Raw genomic sequence first — 5254 nt, forward strand, 5'->3', positions numbered from 1 at the left:
CCAGCTGCGTCCTGCACACCTCCTACTAGGGATGTGCCCGCAACCCAGGTACATGCCCTTGACCGGAATCGAACCTGGGACCTTTCAGTCCACAGGCCGACGCTCTATCCACTGAGCCAAACCGGTTTCGGCAAACTGCGCAGGCGTTGAGCCTCGGCACTGGGCAGTTTTGGTGGGACACAGTCACGTGCTCACTAGCTGGGCTTCTGGCAAATGGCAACAGGGCCTGTTTGCGCATGCGCATGAGCACTGGGGGGGTGGGGGGAGGAGTTTAGTGACATCACTCACTAAGGGGCGGAGCTTCCCAACTGAATCTTGGTGCCTCAGCCGTTTCGCGGCCATTCCGAAGTCACCATTTTGACAGGAGGTCGCAAGTAGAAGCTGAGGAACAATGGAGGCTCAAGACCAAGGTGCAGGCCATGCGGCCGAAGATGCTGAAGGCCAGGCCAGTCCGGGTAATGCTGGTAACACAGGGGGCCCTGGAGGCCAGGAGAACCCCGGGAGGAACAGCAGCGGGGAGGCCCCGAACCCCGGGCCGGGAGGCAATGCCCTGATGGGGCCCGCAACCACCACTATACGACGTCGAAGACTCCAGTTGTATCCTTTTCAAGGAGTGGCCGGGCGAGGCCGTGGGACGGGGAGGAGACCTGGTCGGCCTGGGGTTGGGAGTGAAGAGCGGAGGTCGGGGGCGGGGGACCCGGGTGGCTGAGGGGATGGGGTAATGGCGGACGGTTGAGATGGTGGGGGAGGTGGCCTGAGGGGCCGGGAAGGAGGGAACAGCCAGGAGGGGTTAAGACAGATGAGAGTAGCCTGAAGGGAAGTAACAAAGTCTGAATACGATGGTACCTTAACCGAATGTCCTCTAGCTCCCTGGTAGTGTCTTTCCGGACACCTCTGTTGGCGCAGATAGCCTGCCGGTACCTGACCTCGATGGCCCAGCCGTCTCCATCAGCAGTTGAAGTGCAGCTGACCGTGTCTAACAATATTCTAACTCTGTAAGTTCTAAAAAGGGCCAAGTGGAGGGGTGTTGGCGGGGGGGACATGGGTAGGGTCGTTCTCCGGAGGGTCATTCTAATAGTGAATTGGAGACCCCAGAACAGTCAGGCCTAAGAAGGTCCACGTGGTGAACTGGGCCGGTCGCCACCTGAGGGGGCAGAGAGCGCTCCGGGCGGAGTTATGACAAATAACTTATTTTTCTTTTTCTCTCTTTTAGCCGACTGACTGGTGAAGACCCTGTCCAACTCCTCATCAGTCTCTCCAACTGTCTCCATGAATTCTGCGTAGTGATACAGACCCTGCGGCGCACTGTACTCCCGTTTCTTCCCAAGACCACTAAGCTGAGAAAAGGGCGCCCAAACTAACCTAGAGGCCCTCCCTATCCAGGGCACCCTTCTTTGATTCCTACAGGGGTTGCCACTTAATTATGGAGCCAGTTTTTTGCTTGTATTGGCCTTTTGATATTCTAACCGCCATTGTTTCTCTATTGCTGTGGAGAGGGAGTTCTAAAGTGTTTATTACATCGCAAAATAAAAACTGAACTGCCAGTCTTGTCTGAGTTTGTCAGTTACTGGGCCTCCATCTTATTCTTGCCTTTGTCCCTGGTTTGGGGCGGGGGGCGCGTGGAATTCAGGTGAACACAATTTAGGAAATGGAAGAAAATGGAAATTAATTGTGTCATGCCATTCAGCATTAGCAGCTGCTGTTATTTGGGAATTTTTTAATTTTATAGTTTTATTTATATATTAAATACACAACATACAATATATAATTTTTGCAAGTTCAGGATTATATTTTTTTCTGAACTCTTTTCAAACATGAGCCTTTTCTTTTATTCCCCCCCCCAAAGCATTTTTTATCTTTTATTCCTTGCCAAACATTAAAAAACTACTGTGATATTCTATTTCTTGCTTTGAAAATTAATTTTACTTTGCATTGCTCATGCCTTAAAGATGAAAGTTTCTTTGTAATACAACAATCAGTGCACTCTTTCTTTTGACTTCTTTATTAAGATGGTTGCATAAAAGATAAATTCTCACACAGACAATTCTTACCATGAATAAAATCAACAAAAGCAAGGCAATAGTGCCCTAGCCAGTTTGGTTCAGTGGATAGAGCGTCGGCCTGCGGGCTGAAGGGGCCCAGGTTTGATTCTGACCAAGGGCACTTACCCGGGTTGTGGGCTCGATCCCTAGTGTGGGGTGTGCAGGAGGCAGCCGATCAATGATTCTCATCACTGATGTTTCCATCTCTCTCTCCCTCTCCTTTCCTCTCTGAAATAAAGGTATATTTAAATATATATAAAATAAAATAAATAAAAAAGATTATTTTATTCTACTTGCAAGGAGAATGGGTCTCAGCCTGTAGTTAAGTGGCATGAACAACAAAGGACAACAAATATCAGGAAGGATAATGCCCACATATATCAAAATATCTAGTTGAACCATGTTCTTTCTGCTTTTATAGCAGTCTATTATATAGTCTATTAAACAGCTAGCATAATGGAAGCTTCCATCTCATAAGACACAATTACTAAATTAACATACATCTATGAGAAATTTTCAAACCTCGCACCTGAAACATTTTAGAAGACCTATTAAGTACTGCAGGTCATTTAGAAAAACAGATATAAAACATACGCCCAGTCTTTGCAATTAAAAATTTCCCATAACATATACACAATGTCCAGATGTAAATTATGAACTAAATGTGTTTTTTCCTAAGTATGATTTATGTAATCAAGGCTTTCTTAAACAAAGATAGGTCTTAGGTATATGATCTGTACAAACTGACAGTATATGATCTGTACAAATAGTTGAACATTTACAATTACATACAGAATTCGATATGATTTTGTGTGAATAGTTATTTCCTCAAGGTAGATTCCAAATAGCTTTTTCTTCCTATTATGATATGACAATATAACTCTTTTCTGAGTGAAGATATATGTTAACATATTGTGGGCGGATCACGAGCATTCGCGTGTTTTCATATTACACAGTGTTTTACATAAATGTTAAAGGCACGCCTTAAAATTAACTACCCATTGCATTTTGAAGTTATTTATTACATATTCTTACAAGCTAATATCTTTTTAAAGTATGGTACTTTATAGAACTTTTTTTTGATATTTGTTCAATAGAAACTTATTTGGCCACTGGGTAAAGCTAGCAATAAAACTACTGGTGCGCAGTGTGTTAAGGTTTAAAGTGTAAACACTCTGGAAGTAAAAAGACTTAGTGAAGAAATTAATGTTCATTTAGAGATGTGTATCATCTCATAATAGGCCCTGAATTTTCAAATTTACATGTCAGAATACATTTACATCTTAAATGTCTAGGAAAGGTACAGGTTTTGTGTCAAAAAGCAGCAAAATCTTAAACCCACCAATTTATGGAAAAAGCCATTACTTTCATTAGAAACACATAATGCTTCTCAAGATGTTGGCAACAGGTCGCCATATAGACGTATATTTTATACAGTGTACTTCTCCCTTTAATTAAATTCCAGGAGGAGGTGGAATACCTCCTTGGGTATGAGAAGCAGAAGTACTGAATGGACTGTGTGAGTGGGTCTCCTTGGACACAAACCACGCATTTTCTCCCCCAAAGTATCATATTCAGAAAGCCGAAGATCACGGGTACATTTAGGGATCCCGTACTAGTCATAGAGCCAAAATAACACATCAATCCTTGAGAACGACAGGCTGCGAGTTCCTGGACAATACTGGGGCCGGTAGCTATTAGGATATCTATCTGTAAGAGCTTTAGCCCGGGCTGAAGCGCTCACCAGCCACAAGAATATGACAACAAGAATCACAATAAGGTCAGTCATGGGAAGTTTTCGACTATCCCCATATAGGGTTGTGTAACCAACAGAGAGCGGACGAGCAGCAACGCAGTACATGAAAACAAAGACCGCGAACGGCACATAGAATCGCGCGGAACCATCGTAATCTCTACGGACGAACTTGCTCCAACCTATATCACACGCATTTACTGGCAAAGACTGAAATGATGCCTCGTTCGACCTGAATGGCTAAGCAAAAGTAGCCGTAATGGTTCTATTGTCAGGAACTTTAGGGGGACAACCCACTAGAATTTCTGTTTTTGCCCTTAAAACCTCCATGGGTGGCGAAAGCAAAGATAGAAGCAATCAGGACCCCGATGAAGCCGAGCGGCTCCTTGAGCGGGGTGGGGTTGAGCTGAAAGGGGGGCACCCTCTGAGGGAAGGAGGAAGGGAGAGACAACCAGGAAGGCTGGGCGGTGGCAGCGGCGGCGGAGGACCCACGAGACCCGCGGGCGGACCCACGAGATCGGCGAAGGAGAAGGCTCGAGACCAGTCCGACGGCGTAACAGAAATCCAAGAATGTAATTGTTGAACGTTTCATGTTCCCATTTTCCTCCACGTGGAATTCATGATTGGATGGAATTCTTCTATAGGATTTTGTGGGAATGGTTATTTCCTCAAGGTAGATTCCAAACGGTAGAATTACTGAGTTAAAATTGTATATTTAGGAGAGATCAATCAAAGGACCCGTATGCATGCATATAAGCCTAACCACTGGACACAGACACCAGGGGTGGGTGAGGGCATGAGTGGGGAAATAAGGACTCATATGTAATGCCTTAATCAATAAAGAAAAAAATGTATATTTATATTTATTTTTTAAGACGCTTAGTCTACAGTACACAATTGCCCTCCAGAAAGTGCCCTCTCACCAGAATTCTAGTTTGTTCAGGTTTTCTTTGTTTGTTTGTTTACCAGTATTTCTGATTCCTGCCAAAAATTATAAAGAAAAATAAGCACCTTAATTTGCATAAGATAAAACAACCCAGAAGTACTAGAATGAGAATTTTGTGGCTTACTAACATTTCAGATCAGTGAAGCAAAGTGTTGAGAGGATTAGTTTAGCTTTTGCAGGGAGGAGTTAGCTCCCTCTTTTTTCCTGCAACCCTGCCAAACTTGCCTATAGTTTTACTAGCTCTTCTGTGAATGACATCAGATTTTCATCATAGGTGATCAGGTTGTCTGAAGATAAGGCAGTTGGAGTCTCCTTTCCAATCTGGATGCCTCTTTGTGACTGGTTTCTAATAATGGGGTTGAATTTTCCTGCTTCTTAGCAGGCGTGGTAATTGTAGATTGGATGCCAGACATTGAGACATTTTACCCAGGATGGTACCTATGCTCCCAAATATACTCTTGAGTTTTGTTCTGGGATTCTGTTAAGTTACTTGGAAACAGTTTGGCTCTATTA

General features: G+C 44.1%; 1 pseudogene; it reads right to left on the reverse strand.

Moving 5' to 3' along the window:
• Positions 1-3496: 3496 nt before the first annotated feature.
• LOC102771008 lies at positions 3497-4387 on the reverse strand (annotated as a pseudogene).
• Between the last annotated feature and the right edge of the window lie 867 nt (positions 4388-5254).

This window comes from Myotis davidii, unplaced genomic scaffold (assembly GCF_000327345.1).
Source record: "Myotis davidii unplaced genomic scaffold, ASM32734v1 scaffold546, whole genome shotgun sequence".
NCBI classification, from domain to species: Eukaryota; Metazoa; Chordata; class Mammalia; order Chiroptera; family Vespertilionidae; genus Myotis; species Myotis davidii.